The sequence below is a fragment of the Balearica regulorum genome, chromosome 2 (assembly GCF_011004875.1).
Source record: "Balearica regulorum gibbericeps isolate bBalReg1 chromosome 2, bBalReg1.pri, whole genome shotgun sequence".
Taxonomy (NCBI): Eukaryota; Metazoa; Chordata; class Aves; order Gruiformes; family Gruidae; genus Balearica; species Balearica regulorum.
This window is the reverse complement of record NC_046185.1, coordinates 14678801-14691569: the sequence shown is the minus strand read 5'-3', so window position 1 is coordinate 14691569 and position 12769 is coordinate 14678801. Positions and strand designations below refer to the sequence as shown.

At 43.4% G+C, this 12769-nt stretch overlaps 1 protein-coding gene across 3 annotated transcripts in view; it reads left to right on the top strand.

Moving 5' to 3' along the window:
• Window positions 1–12769, top strand: part of DEPTOR (DEP domain containing MTOR interacting protein) — a 75170-nt gene that overhangs the window by 36919 nt on the left and 25482 nt on the right. The window lies entirely within an intron of this gene.

Below are 12769 nucleotides of genomic sequence, written 5' to 3'. Positions count from 1 at the left end.
GAGCTCCCTCTGTTAAGGGTGAAGGAGACAAGAGTTTTCTGTCCATACTGCCCGAAGGGTGAAGAAATGAACACTGCTGGCGCTAAAACCCATTTTACATGTTGCCATCATCTCTGTTATAAACACTCTCACTGCAAGTTTCCCTTCTGTGACCAGGCATTTTCCACCCTGAAAGCGTTGCAGTGCCTCTGAGAGTGATGAAGGGGTGCCAGGAGATGACAGAACAAGCTGGCAGAAGCTGTTTGCTACGTTGCTTAATGCACAACGGGGAAAGTAATCAGATCCTGGTGATCCGAGTGTTGTCACATCAACGCTAATTCTGACAGAGAACAAACAATTCACGATATTAACAGGTTGTTAATATACAAGGTGCAAGATTGACGAGGTTGCTTGTTGCTTTGTGAAAAACCTAGTTTTAAGGAATAGAGGATAAAGGGGGTATAAGTGACCTGTACCGTTCCTTCGTGGTTGTAATCATGCTCACATTATCTTTAGCTTCCAATTACTAGGAGCTACTTCTGAATGTTTACAGTAATCAGCTTCCAGTTCTATAATTACCCCGCTGCTTCCTATGATTTATAGGGTGCCAACTGCTTGGAGCTTGATGGACAGGGAAGGTATGCAACTCCTCCTTTTCATAGTAGCAATGACTTCATTCCTATTTTTACCCAAGAATTTTCTGTGTATTATTTACATGGTAAACCTTCCTTAAAAAAAAAAAAAAAAAAAGACGGAAGTGAGATTTACACTGCTATTGATGTTTTTGCAGAGGAAGTAAAGTCAGGACTTGACATTTGGTGCAAGGCTGGATTTACTTTGCTATTGAAATCTTTGCAGAGCTAAGAAAGTCAGGATGTGGCTTGTATTGCAGATCAACCTTTGTTTCAGGAACTAAGGCAAATGCTCAGCAGTGCGCCTTGGCAGGGAAATAATTTTGCCCCCGTCAAGCCGGGTTTCTGGGAGGATTCCTGAGCGACGCTGGCCCTGCTCACCTTTATGGATCGCTCTGGCCAGTTTTGCAGATTTTTCCCTGCACATCCTCTTCTAGCAGTCAAGAAGACATGCGATGCGCCCTGTTAGAAAGAGACTGAAACTCATGAAGTGACCGCAAACGGGGCGCTGGGAATTGGTTGATTGCTGAGGAAGTGGCCTTCTCACTCCAAGGTACCATCATCCTCCTCACTCAGCTGTTATTGGGGCAAAGGTATCTCAGTGGGGATTTCACACGGACTTGATGGGGAAGCTGGAAGTAAAATAAAACTGAATGATGTCCTTGAGATTTATCTTTATGAGTGGACACGCTTTGTGCACACTCCTAAACAGGAGATTCCATTCTCCTCTGAATTTCACTGAAACAATTTGCCTAGATTTTGTTAGGAATATTGATGAAAGTACTGGCAGAATTAACACACAACTGGTCTGGGGTTCACCTTAGCAACTAGATACAATCTGTGCATTTTGAAGATTCATGTAATGCTGGCTTCTTCTAAGAAGAGAGCTCAAAATGAGAACTCCCAGTACAGAATTGGGGATATAAACTGTAAAATGGCAGGAATGGTATTCTCATTTCGCACCCCCACCCCCCCATCTCACTGAATTCTAGGTCCAATTAAAAAAAAAAAGGAAAAGGTATTTTTCTATCTCTTAGTACAGTGAATTAAGTTCATCAGACTATGCTCCCTTTGTTTTGGATCTCATCAGCAGTACCAAAATGTTACTTGACACTAATTGACATCCTTGTTGGCAGAACCGGCAGAAAGACTCTCAACTGTGCAGGAGTGGAGAATAAAAGATTTTCCTACCCTAAAGGCAATCTTTTGCTAGCAGTATGGTTTGATATCCACAATATGGAACAAAATAAAGCCTGCTGTACTATTCTTATGAAGTATTTATTGCCTTACCTAATGCAATAGAAAGTAATAGAAATAGTTGCATCAAGTTGCCAATCTCAGTAGTAATTTTCCAGCCACAACCAAATTGTGCAATTTATTTTTACTGATACTGACTTTCATTTCAATTACTCAGAGAAGCTGTAGTCTGCAGCTGAGGTACTGTATTCAAAACAGCTTCCTGTCACATTTATCTTCACTTTAATTGGTCAGACACAAACCAGGTTTCACACAGGAAACAAACACCGATGCTAATTTTAAAAAGGAAAACAGCGGTTTAAGAGGAATTGCATAAATGCTGTAAAAACATCAAATGTTTCAGTTTTAAAATAATCTTCCTGATCTCTTTGGGCATATATAACTATACATATTTCCCCTGCCATACATGAAAATGATGAAACGTGCTTAAGTGCTGAATTGCTTCCTTCCAAAATCCCACTGGCGCATGCAAATCGAAACCCACAAACCACCAGTTTTCACAAATAGGAGCCAGATGTCCTTTCCCATGGACGGTACCCCCAGGTACTATGGAATAATAATAATAAAAAAAAAAAAGCAGCAGGGTATTATGCACTGTACATTTCTTGAAGGCTTGTCTCGGCAGTGAAATTGCCAGTAGGTTTTTTTTGCATTTGTGAACACTGATGGTCTTCCCCAGAATAAAGGTTGTACCATGAATTATAAACACAGTGATGCGCATCCAGTAAGGGCAGGGACAAAAAGTGCACCAAACACATTTCTGAGCTGTAGGAAAGCCTTTTTCTAGTACGGTGAGGTATGTAGAGCTTTGTAGTATTAACAGACAAGACTTTCCTCTAGCAGACTGGATCTCTCCTAGTTCTTCTCCATATGGAAACGGTGAGACAGATTAGCTACTGTGGTCTAAATTCATGTGCAGCAAGAGAAGGAGGAAGTTCTCTGCCAGCTCTGGGGCAGATCAGACCCAAGCAAGGATGCGCTAAGGGCAGGCAGAGGGCAGCCGGAGCATCCACACACAGTCACAGCCCTTGCTCAGTCTGGAAAACAGAGGTACTGAGATGTCCAAGAAGGAAAGAGGGTATCCACACAGCCCTTCCTGGCATAATTTTTTCGTTCATACTTCCTTATGGCACTTGCTGCAGCGCTTACCCTGCACCTGCAGCCCCAGCAGCAGAGCACCACTGACATGACAGGGTAAGTCCTCCTGTCCTCCTCCGAGGACTTGGTGGGTACAGAAGCTGGGGGGATGGAGAAACATCTGCCTGCTTTGCAGAAAGGTTTAAGGTCTGGAATCTCAAGTGGTAAATACTTTCCATTTTAAAATCTGGTTAATACTGTTAAGAGGAACCTATGCCTTCTTTGGCATCTTGTGCATTGCAAGATGAATATTTGCATTTCCTTTGTGGCAGTGACCAAACCATAGCACATTTAGAAATACTTTTCAGTATGTTGTAGAGTGTAAACGCGTACCGATTGCCCTGTACCACAGACAGTACGGTGTGTGCCACTTTCCCGGTTGAGCCTACGAGAAATGAGAGTCTGAGCAGCAGCGCTCGCCTTCCCGTGCCAGATGACATTCTCCTTTTCTGTTGCTATTTTCCAAGTTGCTGCTTACCTTCAAGTGCATGTATTTGGTGCTATTTCCTCTCTGACATCCCTCCAGCACCGCCCCCAGGCAGTGAGCACAGCGGAGTTCAGCACAAGGTGGTTTGCATGGCTGCCCACTCTGCTCCAGGGAGGTCGGGATGCAGATTCCCAACCTCAGGCCAGCAGAAGAACACTTGTGATGGGTTCTGGAAAGGCCATAGACTTTGCTTTCCTGAATGAGCTAGGGGTGGAAAAATCTTTTTTGGAGATGTCTGGCTAGCAGTTATTTTCCTTTTTTATCAGCGCTAGGATTTTATGATAGTAAATATGTGGTAAGATGTCCTAGGCATGATATGTGTCTTCTGCCCCACCCTCCATAGAACAGCTTTCAATTTTAATAAGTTTTATTGAGTTAATTGCACTTGGCCAGACCTGGTGCGTTCAAGGTAGGGACGTGTTTTGCTGGCTTAGCGCAGAAGCAGGTGGTTACTACCTCTCAAGAGTTAATCTTTTATCAGCAAAACTCCACTGTGCAAACTACTTTCAGAGATGAAAACAAACATTTTGTAATGACTTAGTGAGAACAGTAAATATTGACATATGCTATCTCCCTGTCTCTGCAGAAAAGTCTTAAAACCTGTATTTAATTTTCCTTGTTCTTTGCAAGGACTCTGTACTTGCAAAGAATTTATACAGCAAAATTTCCTTTAACAGGATGATCAGTGCATTTAGTTTTAAGATCAAGATGCATGATGCAGTTGAAAGTTTGTTATAATTGTGGAAGTAGATTAAGTATCTAACAAAGTATTATTTCTTTTGCTTTTGTTGAAAAAATTTTCCTCTCATCTAAAATTTCTGAAAATTGTAAAGTATGTGTTGTTACATTTACTTTAGATGTCCAATAGCAATTATGATTAACTGACAATTCTTACTTTGTAAGTGAAAACTTGCTATATATGTGAAATATACACTTCTTCCTTAATTTAAGGTTTTTCTTTGGAACCCCTTTTCTTGGAAATATCAACTGCAGGTACCAATGTATACGTGCCATTGAACCATCCCATAAATCCTTGACTTAAATGGTTATAGGTTTTCTCCTCCAAAATTAACCCATAGATTTTTTTATATAATTTTTCTGGTTGATCTAACACCTGGATCACATCAGCTGTTGGATATATCCAAACATTCATTGTGTATGCTCTATGCAAAAAATTGTAAACCGCCCCATTTTTACAGATGGTGCCTTGATTTAACTCAGTAAAACACAAGCCTTCAGTTCATCTTTGAAGTCCTGCAACACAACTTTGTTTTTGTTACAAGCCCAGTTCCCCCTGAGCCTATGCCATGCCGAGGAACTTGGTTGTTTACTTGTGTGGCAGTTCTTCCTCGACAGTTCCCATGCATAGGAACAGTAACCTCACTGACGGAATTCAACTACTTACGCTAAATCTGAAGACCGCTTTGCATGTTTTTCATTATTTTGCCCTGGTAATAAAGTAGGAGAATAAGAACTTGGCATGTGACTGTATAATCTTCCAGCTTCGTATTCTGTCAAGTTCTCATTGTGCTCTTCTTGCAGTTGTCTTTATCTAAAGCAGGAATGCGCTTGGTTTTTGAAAGAGCCACATGCTCTATGCATTACGTAAATAACATATGAAGACTTCATATTAACTACCGAATTCTATTTTTCTGACAGAGAATGGGTTTCAGTTTTTAACAGCTGCAACAGAAAAAAAGATACCCAGATGAGCCTTTTCATCTTCTGCTTCCCTTGCCACAGACTGTACTTTCCATACTTTATTTGGAAGCAAAGAAAAGCAGTTGGCTATGTTCTGTAAACTTGCTAAATTAAAGACAATAAATCCTCATATACAAACTGAAAAGACTGCTGAAATGCATGTGATTCAACGCTGGCTTTTCATGCTAGAGTAAGTCGCGTATGTTTGAAAATAAACTGAAAATAGATGGCAAACCTAATGGAAAGACAAAACGTATATAGAAACACTTATCTATATACCTATTTTAAGGCAGTTGAAATAAAATGTTAATACACTGAGCAGAACATACCACTTTAATGCGATACTCTGTATTTCAGTTCCCAAGGAACTTTTGACAGTGGTCTATCACAATCCTAATGCTTTAAAGGCAGTATAGAAGTTGTCTAGACTTTTTTTGTGCTACATGAATATGCCACAGTTCATTGAAACAGCTCGGGAGACATGGTTCTCTGATTATACCACAGCTTTTTTTCTGGACTTACTTACTTACAGGTCCAGGTCCTGCTTACTTCTGGACACACTTACTGGCTTCACCCTTAGCTAGGATGAGCTGGAACAGCTCTCTGGGTTTCGTACTTCAAGGCCAGGATCTGCCTTGCAGTTTTATACGAGAGGGTCAGTGGAAATGAAAGCAGTTCAAGCTTAGATCCATTGTCCGTTCAAAGCGAATTCCTTGTAATCCGAATGAGAAAACAAGACCATTTAGTGCAGCTGCAGTGCCAAGAGTTCAACATGCCAGTTGAGTACATTGGCAGGTGGGCTTATCTACACTCTACGTAGCATTTATACATTCATAAAAGATGGAAATGCAAGTGTTGTGTTTACATGGTGCAGGGAATCCAAGATGAAGGCCCTGTGCTCACTGAACATCTGTAGTCTCTCTTCCTTGATTTGAGGGAGCTCCAAGCAGGTGGAATTCATCAATGTGCAAAAGGAAACAAATCTGAATAGGTGCCATTATTAAAATGCATTTGCAGATGCCAGATTAGCTTTAGAAAAACAGGAAGGCTTTGAAAGGAGTGGGAAAAGCATTGTCCAATGCAGAATAAAGTGTTGGTTATTCTCTGGCTGCACGTGCGTTGGTGCAAGGCAGGAGTGGAAGAGAGATGAGCAGGAGTGGCAGGGTTGCGCGGCAGCGGTGGGCAGCATGAAGCCGGGGCGAGGATCAGCTGAGAGCCCAGCAGCCACGCTGCGCGCGTCTCAGCAGCTGGTCAGTGTTTTCCAAGCTCGTGGGCTCACCCTCGCTCTGCAAAAGGCAAAGTGGACACGCACACTTCCACCGCTTCTCTGGCAAGGGACCGAGACCGAGCTGGCAAAAGGCCTGAGGCACAGAGGAGATGGGCGCAGCAAGCATTATTTTACAGCATTGATTTGTTTCCTTCCCTTTTAAACACCGGTTCTGCTTAGGAGAGGGCAGCAAGGAAGCAAAAGGCCACGGGACTGGAGCCAGACCCTTCCCTGGGCACGCTTTGGGAGCTGGCGGGAGCAGCTCGGGCCATCCCCTCCTTCAGATGAACCAGCAGCCCCCGTCACTCCCTGCAGCCCGCCAGTGTGTCTCTCACCCTGCATTTGTTTTCAATACGACGTCAACTCTGTGGGGGCAATGTCCTGTTACTTCAGAGGTCAAAACTGGTATGGTCGTCTGTGACTTGCTATGTGAAGACACAGACTGTTGCGGCCAGTAATAGCGAAGGTCCAGAATGATCTCCTGCAGCTTCAAACTGGGTTTCACATCATTTTAATAGAGGAAACTACCTCGGTAAAAAGATGCAGTATAGTTGCGAATAGACTGGGGCCGCTGCCTCGTGCGGCGAAAGGCTCGGGAATGTGCTGTGCACCGCTGGAAAGCGTCCAGTGCTGCCTCTGTCTGTAAGTGGGGAAAGACATATCAGCGCTGAGAACTCCATATACTCTGCTAATGCTTTTATAACCTCTTCCTCTTAGTGCCGGCACCAGCACACGCTCACACAGACAAACAAGCGCGCACTTCAGCATGTCCTCCGCTCTCTTGAGAAAAGCTTCTCATCCGGCTCCTCGGGGAGGTTTGATCTCTTTCCCCTCGACACGGAGCAGCCGTTCCCCGGCCCCAGCCACGGGCAAGCTTGGTGACAGCGTCGTGTTTCTGGGGACGTGCGGAGCAGCTGGAGTTCATCGCTGCCTGGGGCCTACTGGGAACTGCGGCTTTCAGCTGGTAGAAAGCATTCATCACCGCGGTGGAGACGTACACAGATTATCAGCGCTAAAAATCATGGGGAATTGAAGTGGTGGGAAGGATTTAGGGGAAAAGCCAGTTATGAAAATGGCCTGATTTTTAAGGCATGAGTCACACCATTTATTAAAATAGGCTTTTGTACTTTCTAAAGCCTCCTCAGTTCTATGAAATCAATGTAAAGCTAATGTTTCTATCTCTGCTGTGCATCAGCCTCCTTGCAAAAGAAGAAAAAAGAAAAGGCTGGCTGAGGCCCGTGCAGGTCCCCGGGTTTTGTGTCAGAATCAGAAGCTGAAAGAAGATTTGCGCGGACGTTGCAATTTATATTTTATGTATCTGGACAGGAACTGTGAAGCAACGAGGCACAAGAAGCACCGAAGCCACAACATTAGGTGCTCCCGATCAAAGAACTTCCAAAATAAATAGTCTGATTTTTCTCTTCTTAATAGTAATATAAATGGGGAATGACCAGCTACAATCCTTGCCGATGAAGTTTGCAAACTCTGTGGATAGATGACACAGTAAACAGTTGAACTCCACTAATTAAATGGTCATTACCCCAGAAGAGGTGTGTTTTCCTATAACTAATGGTATAACTAGAAGGCAATACCTCTAGGAAATGAGAACACAGGCTCCGCTCCTCAGCATGAAGTAACGCTGCGCAGGGAAAGGAGGATGTACAGGCCACAAATAGTTCCCAGCTTACGCTTTTACTGCAGTACAGTTGGAGTAACTGTTACTGTGAGCCTGAGATGTACAAAAAGGGCAACAGCAAGTGAGAGAAGGGGAGTGAGGTTGTAACTGTGAGCATCCAGTTCTGAGAGCCGGATTTTAGGAAGGATAAAGTCTGAAGAGAATTTGAGGAGGGTTAAAAAAAAGTCAGGATTTAAGGGGTGTTATTTATTCAGCTGATCAAAGATATGTTTGAGAGTTGGCTTCATCACTTCACAGACTTCTTTTACAAAGACTTTTGACCAGATTTCTGATGAAGGGGTGACAAAGTCCAGGGATTAGCTGCTAAAGTTAAACACATTGAGCTTTGAGTTAAATCTTTATTGCCTGGCAGGGAGAGTGCTTGAACAGCTCGTAAGGGGAAGAGTAAAGTGGTCATTATGGGCTGCTTTAAAGGAAGATTAAACTGTGGTTACGTAAGATTAAGAGATAGTTTTTTAATTCTGTTTCTGGGAGAAATTTTGTGGCCTGTGTTTGTGGGAGATTAGACCAGTGGGTTGTGACCGTACCTCCAAAGTTTGACATCTGTCACTATGAATTAATGTCGGTGCCTTTCCCTCCAGGACCAGAAATTCTCTTAATTCACTTTTGTGATTTTGGAAATTGCCAGTCACCATATATTTTCTTTACTCTCATTGGTACAGTTTCTTTCTGTTTCATAAGGTGCACATCGTAACCTGAACATGTTGCCGCATGAGCACCGGTGAATTAAATTGGAATGAGAAACCCATGAAGTCACCCCACCTTGCTCTTTACATCCCTCACGTACAAATACAGGTCCTGATACTTGTCAGCCATGGCTTGACTATCTAAGACAAACTGAAATGGGTGCCAGTTTGCTTTTCTATGCTGCATTATGAAGCACAGTGAACTAATTCAGGAGTAGTTAAGTCAGTCCCTATCTGGAGGCAGCAACTTCTATGAGAGAGACAGATACCTGGAGCCAGAGCTTTGCCAGCTGCCACGAGTTTATCTGCTGCTGCCTCTGAGTCAACACTCCACGTTAGCTCGAGATAACAACCTCTGAATTACCTTCAAAGAAATCCCTCCCGAGCAAGTCTGTGCAGTCCTCCCAGCACTCTGCAATCAGTTTGGAAAAGTTTTTCACTCCCACTTTTCTCTGCTGACTGCAGCAAGACACGGACTGTTAAAGCAGCCGCGCTGAGCACCCACACCTGCGCTGGCACCTCTCACCTGGCATGTTCCAAGCGTAACAAAAACAACCTTCTGCCCGTGCTCTGCATCTGGCATTCACGTATTGTGATTTATCAAGGGCGAGGGCACGCGTAGCTCCTCCTGGTTAATGCTGGAAGTCAGCCACTGCACCTGAGGAGAGCTCCCCAACCTCTGCCTTCTGATCCGTGATGTGGAAAACCCTTTTTTCCACACTGTTCCAGATATGCTTGCCCTTAGGCAGAGTCCCTGCATGGAAATTTCATCCCAAATCATGCGTATGTCAGAAAGTTGATGATTAAAAAAAAAAAAGCCCCATGGGGCACACCAGTAATTTTGGTGAGATATTTTATTTGATGTATGTACAAGGAGGCATTGGAGCTAACTACTCCTATTTATTTTTTTAGCTTCTCCTTAAATGCACGTAAATATTACCTTTTAGTCAAGCGATATGCAAAAAGATACATGGTGTTACAAATAAGTTATTTGCTCAAACTGAGGATGCATGCTGTTATTCTAACACTCACATGAAATGTGAACTCTCAGTAGAAACGAGAAATTAAACTATGAAAATCAATGAGCACTCCAGTGTCTGTACTAATACTACTTGTCATAAACATTCTGGCTACAAACCCTTTGATGTGTAAATCATATACAAATATTTTACAACATACAGCCATTGGTCTTACCTTTTCCACTTGTATTCATTTATTGTATAAAAATTCACCCTTCCATGCACTAAAATAGTTCCAGCAGGGATGAACTACTTCAATGTAAGATCTAAGCTTCGCTATTTTAAGTATATAATGTTACAAGATTTCAGTCAAAACAAGTATTGTTATTCTAAAATACGGTCTGTATCTTGGCGTAAAAAAGTTTATATTAGGTAGTTTCATGGTCAATGATTATTCCAGAATTTCAGAGTGCTTTGCAATGTCTGCAGCGCGGCTGTTTGTTGATCTCTGATTATCATAATTTCTGAAGACTGGCAGAGCACTTCAGTTAATGACACAAACAGAACGGAGTAGTTTTACTTAAGAACTGTAGTGCCATAATATTTAACTTGAATCAGAAACCATACTGATATTTCTTATTTTGTAAACAGTTGGCAACAGTAGTTCTGCTTCCAAGTGAGTCTTTGTGGGGCCCTTTCTCACTCCACGTTATGAATCCCAGTACCGTGCTGAATAAGCAGAGCTTGTCTTTTTAAGTTTCAGGGAACTCTTTCAGATGTCATTAAAAATAATAAAGGAAGGTTTTTGTATTTGTGTCAGGTTATTCTAACAATGTCACAGGATATTGCTAGCTATCGCTGCTTTTACTTAATGTGTCAGTGGTCTGAAAATGAAACTAGTAGCTGTGAACACCTACGTATTAATTCTGCCTCTAATAACAAATCCTTTTGTGGATATAGGCACGTCTCCAAATCTCTCCTCCTGTATTTCCATTCTTCAAAAACAGTGATCCTTAGGAAGCGTTGTTTAATAGTATTGCGTACTATATGTGTCCAAAATGCCGAGCACCGCAGCAGGTCAGAACACAGTAATGAATTGCTTGCAATGCTAAATTTGACTTAGCAAAGCCATTTTGCTCATGGAGGATGTATACAGCCGATTTGAGGAAACAAGAGGTTCAGCACCAAAGTGAAGCAGAGAGGAGCCAAGTGGCACTGGCTCTCCTGAAATTCTTCAACAGAATTGGGCAATCGAGGTAACAGGCATCTTTTGTGTAGATGGCACTTGAAACATCACAGTTTGGCTGACTGGCATGATCTTTCTGCTTTATTCATGAAAAAAAGGTTGTGTTTCAAAACTCTACCTTTTTCCAAAACTCTAAGAAATGCCCTCCAGCCTGGGCCACGCTGTGGGACGCTGGGGCAGATGGTCTGCCTGGCAGCTCGGGCACAAGCACGTGCAGTTCAGAGAGCTCCTGTGTCCTGCTTATTCCTTGTGTCCCAAAGGCAAAAGTCCGCTTGTACAGAGAGTGTCCCCTCTCTGACAGTGGCACAGGCAAGCAAGAGACAGGCTTCCTTGCAAGGTAGACTTACAGTCTGACCCATATGGCGGTTTCTGTATCCATACGGAGGGCTGTGTCCTGAGGACCGTGGCTAGGACCATCGTCTCTTTATTGTCTAGATCATGATAACTTACTTGACATCCCTGGCATGAATATTCTCTGTGAGACCACCAGCTGCTACAGGAGGTGACTGAGCTTTTTTCCCTCTTTGAAGTTATTCCTTCAACTCACGTATCAAATCACATCCTGGAAGTTCATGTCTAAATACTGCCTTTTTCGCAAGGCTATCATGTACGTGGTGTAATTCTGTGGGGCTCATGGAGAGCAGTCTGAGATACACAGAGGCGTTACGAAGGGATGAGAGCTAGAAAGAGTGTGTTGGGGATGAGGACAAAGGCAGAGGGGGCCAGCGTGGCTCCAGGCTCCGGATCTGCTGCAACGCCTTGGGCTCTGCTGCTTTTGGACCTCATGTGCCGGGCAGAGCCAAGAGCAAGGCAAAAGTTCCGTGTCTGTGGTAGGAGGCTGAGGCCAAATCAAGTGTAAGACTTGGCTGATGTCTGAGTGCATATCTATGTTGTTGTTTACACTTTACATATAAATATGTATAACCCACCAGTTCTTATGATTCAGTATTGGAAGAAATGCAGTTTATAAACTAGGTAAATCCAGAATTCAGATCCTTCATGGAGAAGGTCAACTGTGGGAAATTATTTCTGTGGAGTGTGATCACAGGAGCTAGATGAAGACAGAGAAAACGCCGCCAAAACATCTACTGCAGCAATTTAAGATCCTGCAGTACTAACGCAGCGAGTTCCTGCGATCAAGCCCTGAAGGAGACAGAGCAGTTTTGGGGCCTGGCATGGAGCTCCGTCCAACTGCTGCACTTTTCATCGCTATTAAGATGCAGCATCAGCGGCAGCGAACACGCAGATGTTACGGCGATGCTGCAGTCTGCGGGTTGGCTCGGCGCACTTGCTCTCACACTGGCAACCTGGGATTTGCTCTCAGCGTCAAAACAGGTTGTAATTAAGACTTCTGTTCATTATGTAAGAAATGTTTTTTTGGCCAGGTGCCTGTTCCCAAACCTTGCGTATCCGTGTGAAGGGGAGGAAGTGGCCTGCAGGAAGTGTCTGGGACACGGTGTCTGTGGTGAACAAGACAGAGGAAATACACAGGTCTCGTAGCTCTGAACGAGGTAGTCAGTCAGAGCTCCCAGGGGCTGCCCTAGACTGATGAACATACAAAAAAAAATCGATGTAAGGAGCTGAGTCTGGTCTGTAGTGACCGGCAGCACCTAACGGCATACAGAGGGAGTGTGCCTGGAGATGGACCGTTATCCAACCTGTCACGGAAAGATAAAGTACTTCCATTTCCACTTGACAGAAAGAAGTGCTTGCCATTAATCA